At 39.7% G+C, this 14,609-nt stretch overlaps 1 long non-coding RNA gene across 4 annotated transcripts in view; it reads right to left on the bottom strand.

The window, feature by feature from the left end:
* Positions 1–14,609, bottom strand: part of LOC309633509 — a 41,916-nt gene that overhangs the window by 10,871 nt on the left and 16,436 nt on the right. For 3 of the 4 annotated variants that reach the window (XR_014247585.1, XR_014247586.1, XR_014247587.1), the window contains exon 1: positions 437–14,213. This is a non-coding gene — a long non-coding RNA (uncharacterized lncRNA). Of the gene's footprint in view, positions 1–436; positions 14,214–14,609 lie in introns of those variants that run through there. The other variant, XR_014247584.1, reaches the window with a different exon arrangement.

The raw sequence follows: 14,609 nt of genomic DNA, 5'->3' as shown, positions 1-14,609 counted from the left end.
GTGTGTCAATCATACCTCAATAAAATGGTTAAGGAAAAAGAAGTGGGCGTGGGATTTGAATTTGGACCTTCTCTGTGTTGGCTGGTCTTTTTGCTATCCCCAGCTTCCCCTCTTATCGTGGCTAATTCACTAGGAGTGAAACGGCAGAGAAGGTGTCCCTCTGTTATAGGAATTTTTTAGAAGAAGGAAGTCCTGATCTATCTTATACCTTCAAGTATGTCAGGTATAGCAGGTGAGTCTTCTGAGATTTATGGAGGGTAGGTGTGCCAGGATTATAACGGTTCACGGTGGGAGGGAACAGAGCCTTAAGTCTCTCACAGTACTGCATAAAAATGGATGTTATTTTGATTATATTAGTATTCTCACCAGTTACTAAAAGCCCTCCTGATGCTTTGGTGGCTTTGGTTCTTTTTGTCCTGTACCAAGGAAGACATACCTCTCTGTAGAAATTTGGATCAAAGTTCTAGTTCTCCAGTCATGGCTTCTGGATGGGTGCTTCAGGGGTCCTGTGAACATTTGATTCAAATATTATTTCCATATTTACCTAAACCATTATATTAGTAAGAGTAAATAACGCTAGCTGCCATAACAACGTTCCAAACCTTACTTGCCTAAAACACAGTTAAAGTTTATTACTTGCTATTCCAAGTCTAGCAAAGTGTGTTCCTGGTCTGCAAGTGGCCTTCTACATGGTCCTTAAGGAGCCCAGCCTCCTCCCACTTTGGGGCCTCATCCTCTTCTCTGGATCCTCAGAGCCCTTTCTAGCCAGCAGGCTGCTGAGGAAAGGGTTGGAGGGTTGCCTGTGGCGAGTTTGCAGGGTCTGGGAGTGGCGCGGATCAGCTCTGTTCACATTTCACTAGGTAGATCTCACACAAATGGCACCAAAGAAGGCTGGCAAACGTGGTTGAGCTGTATACCCAGGAAGAGAAGGAAAAAGAGATGACTTTTGCTAAGAACACACCACAATCATTTTTTAAAAATCTTTTAACTCTTTGGAGACCACAGCTTCTGAAAACATTGCCAGTGTTAACTTGTTTTAGTGAAGACTTTGGGAGGAAACTTCATTTGCTCTGTTTAATGATAGAATGCCCTAAAGTTGCCAAAAAAAAAAAAAGAAAAAAAAGCTGTTACAAAACATCCTCACCATCAGCAGCAATTTATCTGTGGGAGCCACTGTCATCACTCCCAAAAGTAGTTGCAAAGAAAATATGAAAAAAAAAATTAGATTCTAGAACTGATATGTCTGCAAGTCACATCTAAATCCAGATCACGTTCACCCAGAAAACTTCCTTGCTCTTAGTGACTAAATTTATAGCGTTGGAGAGAAATGGGATCTTATAAATTTATGTCAATAAAATATTTCTCTCATCTGTTCTAGGTATATTGAGGTTGCATGAAAGATTTATCTTTTTAAAAAGGGTTCCTTTGCTTAACAAATTAAAAACAGTGCTGTCTAGTCTCTTCCAGCTCTAACATTTATGCTATCTATTTTTATATGCCATTGAAAGGAAGACTAACTCTTGATTGCATATAAATGGTTCAATGCAAATTACTAAAGTTGTTTTCCTTAATAGGAAAGTTAAGTTACACTAGAGAAACTCTCACACAATGTGCTTCCCCAACTTGTCTTAAATCAACTATTTCTAGAAAATCCTAGTGGCTTGAAATCTCCAGAGGTACCTACCAGCTAATAATCCATGCTAATAGTTGCCACCACTTATTTGAGATTTTACAATTGAAACAGGCTTTTGCTTGTTGAGAACCACCCTCACCTCTCTTGCATTGACTGTAATGTCAAGTCAAGGGTCTGTTAAATTAAAGAGCCACAGACCTGCCAAAGACCAGCATTGATTCTCTCTGCCCTTAGATTTCTTCTTGATTAGGTTTGGACGTCTGCTTCGGGACTTCTGGCTCTCCCACTGCCCCTTTAGTGGAGTAGCCCTCTGCCTACCTCACTCAGGGGCTGCCTGGGGTCTGAAATATACAGGCAGGCAACTCAGCCATAAATTAGATGTTGCTGAGGCTGGTGGTGCTGTGGCTTTTGTTTTCAGGGTTGCAGTTTGAGGTGAAGGTCATAATTCCTGTTCCCATGACTGCTGGCAGCAGCCGCAGGGTTGCTAAGGGAGCAGCCGCAGACCAGACTGTGATGGGAGAAATGAACTCAGGGGACCCTGCCTGCCTGACACAGATGAAGCCATTCGGAGCCGTGCCTCCACTGGGGAGTCCTTGCAGAGGGCCAGGCTCTCCTAGATCTACTGTTTCCCTCTACTGCTACTGGATGGGCATAGGCGTCCTAGATGCATCGTGAAGACTTTTTTTTTTTTTTTTTTTTTTTAGCTGCGTTGGGTCTTCGTTTCTGTGCGAGGGCTTTCTCTAGTTGTGGCGAGCGGGGGCCACCCTTCATCGCTGTGCGCAGACCTCTCACCATCGCGGCCTCTCTTGTTGCGGAGCACAGGCTCCAGACGTGCAGGCTCAGTAGTTGTGGCTCATGGGCCCAGTTGCTCCGCGGCATGTGGGATCTTCCCAGACCAGGGCTCGAACCCGTGTCCCCTGCATTGGCAGGCAGATTCTCAACCACTGCGCCACCAGGGAAGCCCCATAGCGAGGACTTTTGAAGAACAGAGTGTTAGCCTTACAGAACTGAGCTCTGAGGAGGTGGAGACCACACATCTTATTCCCAATTTCACCTGCGTGCAATTAGCCAGTGACTGTAATTTGCTCGGCTTGACCCCTGCTTGTACTGAAACTGGTCGCATCTGTAAGATCTGCTAGGTTTGGATTGTATTTGATCTGGTACACTTGCAAACATTACAATTTTGGGTTTGAAAGCAGATGCGTTTAGATGAGAGACAAGAGAAGACAAAGTGGTTTCTGGATGCTGGAAAGGCCCTTGGCAGCTCTGAAATGATGTTTCCATTCAGGGCTGACTGTGTATGTCAAAGCAGATGCAGGAAAGTCCCTTAAAATTTCCCTTAAAATTACTATTATTTCAATAACATTAAAAAAATAAATGAAATGCAAAAAAATTACTATTATTTCTATTACTATTAGTCGTTAATGAGCATACAGTGTGGAGCTGGGGCAGTGACCCTCAGACGCCTATTTTCTTTAGCCACCAAGTGTGTCCTTTATATCCCCTGCATCACTCCACAGGTTAGCCTTTCCATAATTTCTCATTTTCCCTCCTGTTTATTTTCAATCTTTTTTTTGACCCACACGTCTGCAAAGAATGACAAACTTGAAATGCCACAGGAGAAAAAGAAACGTAAAGCTATGGAATACATGTTTTACATACTCCTTGGAGAAAATATAGAAAATTCAGATAAGAAAAAAAAGGAAAATTAAACCACCCTGTTTGTTTCTCTAGATCTATCCTTCTCCATGCTGCGGAGTGCCTGGGTGGCTCACCTGCATCCAATGGCCCCCCCTTGCCTTCTGACTTCCCCTTGGGTTTTGCCAGTGTGAGTGAGGTTGGGTTATTTATTTCCTCCCGGTGGGGTTGCTGCCAGCTGGCTGTGGGCCTTGATTGAAGGGCACAGCTCCTACCAAGCAGCCCCCTTAATAGAATTCTCTCTCTACATGTTCAGGAAACCACTTCCTATCCCAGCCTGTACCAGTGTAGGCTGGTAATGGGGTCTACTCTGGGAACCTGTACCGTTCTGCATCCATATCTTGCAAAGAGTCCCTTAATAAACTTTCCTTAAATTACTTAAAGAGTTTCATCTCTTTTCTGCTGAAACCCTGGGTGGTACAATTATAATTATTACCCAGAGATAAGCGCTGATAAGCATTTTGGTATATTTCCTTAGCCACCTTCATTTATGATCCTATGTATGGGCAACAGGTCTAGTATAATTCTGTATATGCATCTTTATATCTCTTTTCCCCCATAATTACTTATGAGAGTGATCCCTTACTAGTAAAATCTTCCATACCCTAAATCGTGATTTTTATTGGCTATATTTTTTTCCACTGTATGGGTATAACTTGAATTTATTTTAGAATTCCAGAGCAGTTTCATGATCTATCTTCTTTTTATTCCCTCAAACTTAGTAACTCCCTATTTCTTATGTGTGTTCATTTCACTGTTTCACTTAGCAAAATAGAAGATTTGACTAGATCAGTGTGTCACCACCATTTCAAGGACACGCCTTTCAGGCACAATCTTAAGCCAAGTTTCCTCATGGATAATTAAGCCTATTTATGTTCAATCTTCACTCACCTCAGTGGTTAAGTGACTTCTCCAAGGTCTCATTCTAGTAAATTGCAGAGCTGGAACTTGAACCCATGACTACTGTCTCTAAATCCAGAGCTTACCTACTCCAATATGTTATGTTTACCAATTTGTAAAACACAAACTCTACCTCTAACCATGGATATCACAGTTCTAAGTTAAGGAAGAAAGCTCAATTTAAAAAAAAAAAAGTGTGGTTCTAAAGAAATGAGCTATCAAGCCATGAAAAGACATGGAGGAATCTTAAATGCATATTTCAAAGTGAAAGAAGCCAATCTGCAAAGGCTACATACTATATGATTCCAACTATATGACATTTTGGGGGAAGGCAAAACTGTGAAGACAGTAAAAGGATCAGTGGTTGCCAGGGGTTGGGAGAGATGAATAGGTAAAGCACAGGGGATTTTAGAGCAGTGAAACTATTCCGTATGATACTACAATTGTGCGTACGTATCATTATACATTTGTCCAAACCCATAGAATGTATACCACCAAGAGTGAACTGTATGTAAACTATGGACATTGGGGGATGATGATGTGTCAGTTCAGGTCCATCAATGGTAACATATGCATCGCTCTGTTGTTAGATGGTGGTGGCAGTTGTGTATGTGTAGGGGGAAGGGGTATACGGAAACCTCTCTCTCTTTTTCCTCTAAAAACCTAAAACTACTCTAAAAAGTAAAGTCTATTTTTTAAAATGTGTTGTTCTTTTAAAATAGGCATAGTATTAGGTTTTAGTGCCAACAGATTTGCCATGTCTGACTCGTTTTCCTTTAAGAAAAACGACCAGATTTCCCCTTTTATCACAAATGTCTGCAGTAAATTGACCTTCCTATATCTGGGGCTTTCCCCACTGGCAACCAGTTTTCCTATTGTTATTTTAAAGCACCTTCAGCATTGGTGTCCTATATTCAGGTAATGTGGACACACAATCAATTATAAAATATATCTAGTTTTAAGGATGTTTTCCTGCTGGAGAGTTTCATACGCGAGTCTTATAGTGAAGATATAAGAGATCATTTTTATTTAAAGCCTTGGAGATTTAGAGGAATAAACTAGAAGCTTAACTTGATACTTTCAAAATCCTAAAATCTATTCAGGCATCCATCAGACATGACAGAATGATTATATTACCTGCAGAATTAGATGTAGGACTATATGTATGTTGGATGGAATTAATCCGACTCTCAATTCCAATGTACACTAAGTATATCTTTTCTCCAATATATCAACAAGTATGCAAACTTAAAAAAGTCAGAACTCTGAAATGCTTATGCATTAACTTCTTTTTGCTGAAACAGTTTAAGGAAATATTCTTTGTTAGAAAGGGTCATAATGAACATATGTGGATAGGTTGCCCTGTTGGTTGCTTAAAAACTCACAATTGAGACCGTAATGTAAACAAGAGTCTTTATGTGCACATTTTCTGAGACTGGGTGAGTTAAGAAATGCATAAAGGATCAGTGACTAATTTGCAAGGTGTGAGTCCTATTGTGTATATTGACTATTTGTACTTCTAGAGTGCCCTTTCTGTTGATCAGGGATTAGGGCAATTATGTTTTGGAAATTTGATCACTTCCTGGTTTGTAAAATCAGGTTTCCCTGGGCACAGAGTTTTGTTTTTTCCCTTTGTCTTTTGAGATAGATTCATATGCAGCTCTTGTATTTACACGAAAGGGAGAGGAGAAAGATGGAGATGTGATAAAATTGAATTATCCGAAAATCATTTCTATTTGGATTTAGAATTCGTTGTTTTTTTTATTTTTATTTTTTATAAAGTTATTTTATTTATTTATATTTGGCTGCATTGGGTCCTCATTGCTGCGTGTGGGCTTTCTCTAGTTGCGGCGAGCGGGGGCTTCTCACTGCGGTACCTTCTCTTGTTGTGGAGCACGGGCTCTGGGTGTGCAGACTCAGTAGTTGTGGCGCACGGGCTTAGTTGCTCCGCGACATGTGGGATCTTCCTGGACCAGGGATCGAACCCATGTCCCCTTCATTGGCAGGCGGATTCTTAACCACTGTGCCACCAGGGAAGTCCAAGAATTCATTGTTTATTTTTAGATAGAAGATATACTGTTTACCTCATTTTCCTTGGGCCAATTTAAAAATTATATTACGTAAGCATACAGTGGTAAAAGGCAGCAGAGGCATTTCTGAAGCGTGCAGGGTGAGGAGAATGAGATTTAAGTTTTATGGCTATTGCCATGTTGCTCATACATGCTTAGATAACTTAGTTCTGTGATTTTTGCTCACAGAGCTGTCTTTTTTACCAGTCATATATTAGATAAGGAATAAAATAAACAAGATTCCATTTCTGCCATCAACTTCCTATGTGCTCAGTGTAGACTGGGAGTGACCAGCTATCCTTGTTTGCCTGGGACTGAGAGGTTTCCAAGGATGTGAGGTTTTCAGTTTTAAAACCAGGAAATGTCGTTCACTTTAGCTCAAGGGAGTAACTGTGGATAGGGGATGGATGCGTTCTCCCGGTGACCTAGGCCAGGTGTATAATGTGAGGTATAGAACCCTGGGGATAGTGAACAAAAATAGTGGGTTAAGGAAAGGACCAGAGCAGAGTTAAGTAGAGAGGCTGAAGTTAACAGCCAAGTCAAAGTTTTAGGGAGTGAGGGGCGTCCTTGTGTAGAGCCAAAAGAAATTAGAACAAGCTACACCCATTCTAGGGGGTTAATGAGGATTGCTCCCCCCAGGAATTACAGAAGAGCTGGCTTCTATCGCGTCTTCTCATCTGATTCCTTCTGCTGCAGGCATGGGCGTGTCCAGACACTTACAAAGCCAGCAGAGGAAGCCAGCACTGTCCTTTAGGGCAGTAGGCTGTCTCCATCCTATCCAAGGGATAAAGTAAATATTTCATCCTAATCACGAACTCTAGTTTCTTATTTTCATTTTTAAAAAGTGCTGAGTATTTTATTTTATGATTGTACAGGAGAACTGAGTGGTACTTTATGACACTCCAAAATGCATTCCCTAAAAGTTACCCTCCCATGGATGAGATGGTCTGGCTGATGATGGTGGCCTGTGATTTTACTGTACTCTTTCTCAATGGGGAGAAGAGAGGCTCAGACTCCTTTCTGGGTCTGCATGGGTAGGATTCCTGTCCTACCCCAATGTAGTGCGCTTGCCTCTCTCCATCTGTGGGGAGGAGATGTGTTGTCCTAACCCGTGGTACTTTTTTTGAATATTAACTAATTCAAAAATTTTAAAAGTGGGAATATTTGAATGCAGAGAAAATAGGAGGAGGGAAAGAATGATGAGTCCAGGAGTGAATCCACAAAAATGTATGCTGCGAGGTTCTGTATGATGGACAAACAAAGGCCACAAGTCTCTGTGCCCAGAGAGAAATACGGTCTATTATATGAGTCAATGTCCATAAGAAAAGAAGTACAACACTTCTTTGTACCAAAGCAAGAGGGCACTTTTTTCCAGGGGGTCTTCTTAGGGAGCACACTTTGAAATATAATGAATAACATTCTCAATAGTATCTTGATAGGAGTTTCATAGACCTGTTTCCCATAATGTTCCTCAAATAAAGGCTAATGGTGTCATCCCACAGTTCAATTTAACAAAATTCCTATCTTAAATTTTTTTACAGAACAAAGTGAACTACAGATATATATACATTTTAAAACTAAAATAAATAAAATTCATCAAAAGAGGGAAAGAACTAAATGAGACCATCTAGATATGAAGATCTCTACTGGCTTGGATCACTCCAAAGATAGATTTTAGAGTGTGCAGAGGAATGTCTGGATTTTCTATCCTTCAGGTAAGGCTCCATAATGATGTTTCCCGAGCAAGCATTTGAGGTACTGAAAGCAATGAGTTTGATGAGATTCTGCCTGACAAATACCTCCTGGAATGCACACTCCTCTGTGGCCAGTTATGTCTAGAACCCATCAGACAGAATTCCTCAGGCAAATGTTGAGAATTCAAATATGGATGCCACCTGAGCAGAGGCCTTTTATGGGCCAAGGAGGGGGCCAAGGAGGGGTTGTGACAGTGCCAAAGCTCTCCTTACAATCCTGGTTCTGTTCCAACACATGGCTGAATGGAAGGGCTCTAACATTCTATATCTGTAGAGCAGTATGTTAAGAATGTAATTATGTAAAAACGTTTAAGCTCTCAGTCATGGAGAACTGAGGTCCTTTTATGGCTAGGCCTCAGATAAATCTCTTTGGCTTCATTTTGACACTGTTCTCAAAACTGCCTTAGAATGGTACCTGGAATCTCTGCTTTCCAGAACTCTCTTTCTTTTCTTTTCGTTTCTTTTTTTTTCTCCCTCCTTTCTTATCTCCCTCCCTGTCTCCTTCCCTCCATCCATTCTTCCTTCCTGCCTCCCCAACCCCTGCTCCTTAATTCATATCTAAATTCAAAGACTCTCTCAGAGCTTGAAAGTAAAATTCTATTTGTCTTCTCCACCTGCTTCTCAGCCTGTCAGGGGACCCACAGCTCCAATTTCTCAAAGAGTTTCCACTACTTTCCTTAGTTAAATTTTTATTTATTTATTTTATTTTTGGCTGCATTGGCTCTTTGCTGCTGCACGCGGGCTTTCTCTAGCTGTGGCGAGCAGGGGTTACTCTTCGTTGCAGTGCGCGGGCTTCTCATTGCAGTGGCTTCTCTTGTTGCGGAGCACGGGCTCTAGGCGTGCGGGCTTCAGTAGCTGTGGTGCACGGGATTAGTTGCTCCGCGGCATGTGGGATCTTCCCGGCCCAGGGCTTGAACCTGTGTCCCCTGCATTGGCAGGTGGATTCTTAACCACTGCGCCACCAGGGAAGTCCTCCTTAGTTAAATTTTGACCCATATTTTCACACAGTTTTTTCTTACTAAACACGTATGAACACAAACATAACTGTTTATATAATTTATTTCAGTCCAGTTACTCTGATTCTAGATAGTCTGAAGACATCCCCAAATTCAGAATGGTTTGGGAGTGAAGTAAACTGTGTTATTATATTCTGTCTTTGACAGGTTTCAGAAGGAGAATTGGACAGTATAGGAGTTATATGCTCTTGTTCGTAGTGTTATGTCGGGATGCTAATCACATTCTATGTAATCGCCTATCGATTTTTCTAATGTTTTTTATAATCCTTGCAAGCTGTATATTTCCATTTTATTGGTGAAAAACTGATATATGGGAAAATATTTTTAGTTTGGGAGTTTTCCAGAGATAGAGATTTTTTTTAATCTTATGAGCTATGCGACATTTTCTTTACATTGCAATTTTTCAGTAACTCTTTTAGTGATACTCCCTATTTTGTGTCTAAATTTGTTAAGAGACATACTCTTAAGAGCACTGTTGACCAAATTTCTGGAGTTCTACTGATAACCTTGAAGCTGACCTCTTTTCTGTTACAGAATTTACATTTGGCAATTAATACAGCCAAAATGTCATTTTCCATATCAAACAATGTCTTTCACTTCTTTGGCATTTCTAGCTACTATTTTTTTTTTTTTAATTATGTCTTTGGGGTAGATCCATTTATTCTGGATCTTAAATATCAAGCTTTCAACAGTTGTCCTTTTAGAGACTGTGTCACGAGGCTGAACTCTAATACTTGAAAACGGTTAGCGTTAAATACTTTACAACTGTTTGGATAGTTTATCACCTACTCTGCTTCCAGCTGGTTCTAAACATTCAGGTATTTAGTACCTGACTCTGCATCAAAATGTTCTGAAATATTTTAGTAACTAAACAAACCGTGCAATGAGGAAGAGGTTCAAACAACTTGCTTGTGGTTATGGTTGTCAAGGAAACCATTTCCTTATATAATGTTTGACAGCAGCCCTGTTTTGTTTTGTTTTGTTTTTAATACTATAAAAACAAAACTTGTCTAGTAGTGTGGAGAAGTAAGTGTACAATGAAATGAGCCACAAGCCAACTGGAAGTGGTGAGAATGTACTAGATGCAAAATGCTAGATATTAACTGATATGTTGTTTGTTTGATAATATAAATATGAAACTCAAGAGGGATAATATGTTGAAAGTGTGGTAGAATGGGAGTGGGAGTAAAATATCCTCGTTGAAACAAGTTCAAGGTCCCACTATGTTCTCAAAATATACGGTGTGCATTTTTAGGGGAAGCGTTTCATTTAACGAACAGGTGATCCCATCTTTGCCAAACACAAATTCAAGGGATGGAATTTTAAACAGATTTGATTACATAATTAGTTGGAGATTTGAATGCATTGCCCAGGGATAGACTAGACTGCTAGAGGCTACAGGGGCTGCAGGAAATGGAGAGCCTATTTTGGGGGTTTGTCCAGTTTATGCTGGGTTTTGCTTCAAAGGGAAAGAGAGAGTTGTGGAACACGGTGCTGCTAAAACTCCTTATAGGGAAAAAAAAAGATCCTAGAATGTTGATAATGGATGAAGTATATTTTTTAAGCCTTGTCTCAAGGCCTATACATGTAGAACAAGACCCTAAAGAGAAGAAGATGGTGCTGGTTTGGACACTGTAGTCTTTGATTCTGAAATGTTGGGTTGCATGTATAAATTGTCAGCGTAAAGTGTGACAAGATGATAAGAAAGGTGAATTGTAAAGTGAATGACTTTACAGAGACAAGGAGTAAATTGAGCCTCATTTGAAGCTATTCAACCTATGAAAAGGAGTATATTATTTAAGAGATATCTGACTTGAAATGTTGAGAGTCAGATGAAAGTCCAATTGGAAGAGACAATTTCCAAATAGATTCTGATGTCTAGAAGAAATTGTTTCTTTCTTGATTGAGCAATGTCTTTCCTTATTTTATAAGCTAATTATACTATGTATGTAAATTTAAAAATGAATTTATACCTCTCTACTCCTTTACCTTCGATGTATAAAAATAACTGCAGCATATGGTACAGTAAAAACACTCACTCTTTTTTCTTTACAACTTGCCACAAAGGAAATGTTTGGATGACTTAAGATGTCCAAAGATAGGGCTGGCTCATCGTTGCTTGTGGCCTCACATTTAAGTATATCTTATTTCTAAAAGACTGTGAGATACTTATCTCACTGCCCAACACATTATTTTCATAAGTAGTTTCGTACAAAAGAATAGGAAAAGAAAACAGAATGAATATATTTTAAGGACATGATAACTGACCTAATAAAGGAGAATGCTTATAAGAAAGTAAATGGTAATGAACTGGAGGAGGAGAATAAGGTGTCATGGAATTAGCTTCAGATCCCTGTGGCATTTTAGTTTGTATAAAAAGGTCCTAACCTAGTGCTTAACATGTAGGTGAGTAATATTTCCTCTTCTATTACCATACCTCCTAGCACTGCCAACCATAATTTTCAGATTCCTTATCTTTCATATTCTCTTAGAGTTTCCATTTTCCAATTAGTCAATCTAGAGGCATGAGGATGGGGAAAAATGGTGAAATGTATGAAAATCTTATATGAACTTCAGTTAAAAGGAAAGGAGAGCATGCATTTAAAGGGCCATCACATAGAAGAAGAATTTAACCTATTCTCTGTGGCTTTCATAAATGGAACTAGGATCAGTGGGCAGAAGATATATCAAAGTAGACATTAAGTTCTCAGAGTTGCTAAAAATGGTCTAGGCTGCTTTAATATGCAGAGGACTTACCATTATTGGAGGAATACTTTACTTATTACCTACCCTGTCTTTGGGTCTCACTTTGTGGGGGGGGGGCCTTGAGGGTTTTCACTATGTCAACTATCTCCTTTCTCTCGAATGGCTTTTCCCCTTAGACTAGAATTTCTTATGTCTCTCCCTTTATCAAGCTCTTCTCCTAATTTCCTTACCATCCATTCATTCCATCTAAGTGAGAAACAGGTATCCAGTCCTATTGGTTTTATGTCCTCACTGTCTCTGAGTCTGCCCTCTTCTTTCTATTCCACTCTCCCTCCATCATAGATCTTGTCTCCCCCTTGAGATGTGAGCTCCTTGAGGGCACGTGTTGCCTTTTATTTTTTTATCCCTAGTTAGTTAGCATAAGAGCTGGGTGCTCAGTAAATGTATACTGAATGAATACATGACTGTCAATAGTTTACTTTGAAGCCACTTTTGCTTTGACTGGCACATTGGTCTATTCATTCAGTAAATATTTTTGAGCATCAGCTATGTGCATTGGGGATATATGAATGAATAAGACATAGTAATTTTCCCTGAAAAGATCATGGTCTAGTTGGGCGGAAAGTATGTGAACAAAACTTGATTTTGCTCAGGCAATGTTATGAAAAGAAATATATACCCGATCAAGTTAATTGGATCTCCAGAACATCAGATTCCTACCACTTTGCAGGGACCCCACAGCTAGCTTAAGCAGGTGATTTTTGAGAAGCCAGGGTCAGGTTTGGGTTTCATGGGGCTGAAGATAGCTCCTCCTAGAGGTAACAGAGGACATCAATATTTGAGAGGGTGAACTAAGCAAGTTTAGGAGGGCAAACCATTGTTCCATAGTTTTGATTCTGACCACCAGTCTCTTCTTGCTAGGGACTATCTTCCCTTAGGCTAAAGATTCTCATGTTTTTAGTTTTCTTCTTGGGCCTCATCTGCTCCACATCAAACCCTGTTCCACATTGGTTCATCATCAGACTGGTCACTTCTTAGAATTAGAGTGCACTTATAGTTACAGAGCTTTCGATTTTTCAGTCTGCAATTGTTTAAAGTTCAGGCTTTCTGCTTCGCTTCACCGTTATGGTCCCCCCATCATTTATTTTCCTATTTCCAATTTTACGAATCCAAGCAAATGTACGAAATGTTAGACATGGGAGGCTCCTCCAATGTTATATATTCTGTTAACCAGTTCCTTGGTAATGCTTGTAAATGCCTACTCCTTCCCTCTACCAAAAATGCTAGTCAAAGTTTTTTCTGAAGCTTTAATGAGAGTGGTTTTATAGACCACCCTGGATTTAAGAAGGAAAAGAAAACACATTCTTGGCTGAGTGTATCTTGGAAGACTTTCCCTTATTACTGTGATACCCTTCTCTCTCTACTTATTCTGGTCTCTAACTTCTAAATGTCCTCAGGCGGTAGTCCTCCTGCAACAAAATGTGATTTTGTTATTTTATCTGTTTCATGCTCCTCCCACATAAATAGGATGGATATTACGATTTTAATAGCGGAAGAGGAGAAATATAGGAACCGTGTATATGTGCATATCTATGTATATAAATATGCATACATATGTGTGTATATGTACACGTGAAACAGAAAAGTCAAGGGATAAATGTCAGAAGAGCAAATAAAACGAATAAATAGAGAAATAAACTTGGTCTTCATTTGTGACCTCAGGTTTTCCTTTCCTTTCTTTTTGTCTCCAGTTTCCCTCCGTTTAATCTTTACTTGTCCTGACATTTGGAATGGCAGATATCTGAAATGAGCTTTGTCTCATGAACCCTGATTCCCAGCTCTGTAGCCTGTGACCAACGCCGTGTGTGCAGCTGGCAACCTGTGACACACCTAAGCCATGTGATGCCATCACATTACAGTCAACTGAGGAACAGGTGAAGTCTAAAGTCTGTGAGTGGAATCATGAAAGATACCCTCAGGTTACTTTCCAAAAGCATTTGACTTTTTAAGAAATGTCTGTATTCTGATTTTATGATCTAGCCAGTTACTCATTCACCAAAAATGTTATATGCCGGTGAGGCAAAACTTACTTTATCAAGTTATTCCACTGCTGCCTCATAATGATTGAGGGTAGGGTGGGGTGGTATGAGAAACCACAAAATAACATGTGTTCAACTCTTTCCAGCTCATTTAAAAGTTCCAATTAGTCTAACAGGCATTTGTTTTGGTTCTTACTTTCCAACTCTTAAAATCTTCTATCCAGTGCCTATACTAATTTGGTGTTTCTCTTCCATCTTTCCCTTTCAATCAGAATTAAACAATTAAACTGCTATCATTTATTGTTCATCCTCTGCATATCAACCTCAGTATCTCTAGTGTTTTCTGGATTCACAGGAATGGATGTGCCCTTGAGAAAATACCACCTTCAAACCTTGTGTTCATGAAAGGCTTAAATCCAAAACTTATTTAGACCTCTCTGGCTTAAGATCACGTAGATTTTTCCTCAGTAGTTCATTCCAGAGTTGGATAGTAAAGAATTACATGCTTTAGACAATGTAATATGGCCAACTCCAGATTATTAAGAAAAAAGATTTTGGCATAGATAATCTCAAATTTAAAATATGTCAACTTGTATAATGAAAATTAGGCAGAACATTTAAGTCAGGCACAAACTAATCATCTTTCTAAGCTTATCCAGCACTCTCTGCCAACTCTTGATTATGTTGAAGTTGCTGATCTGTTTTTCAGATTCTCTCGGGGGGTCTCCTAAGGTCATGGTCTGTTCTAGGATTCAGGTTTCTATGCTTCAACAGAAGGCCCAATTCCAGGCTGT

This window comes from Balaenoptera borealis, assembly GCF_965194805.1.
Source record: "Balaenoptera borealis genome assembly, chromosome: 1".
In the NCBI taxonomy this organism is placed as follows: domain Eukaryota; kingdom Metazoa; phylum Chordata; class Mammalia; order Artiodactyla; family Balaenopteridae; genus Balaenoptera; species Balaenoptera borealis.
The sequence above is the reverse complement of the archived record's forward strand: the minus strand, read 5'-3'. Positions and strand labels throughout refer to the sequence as shown.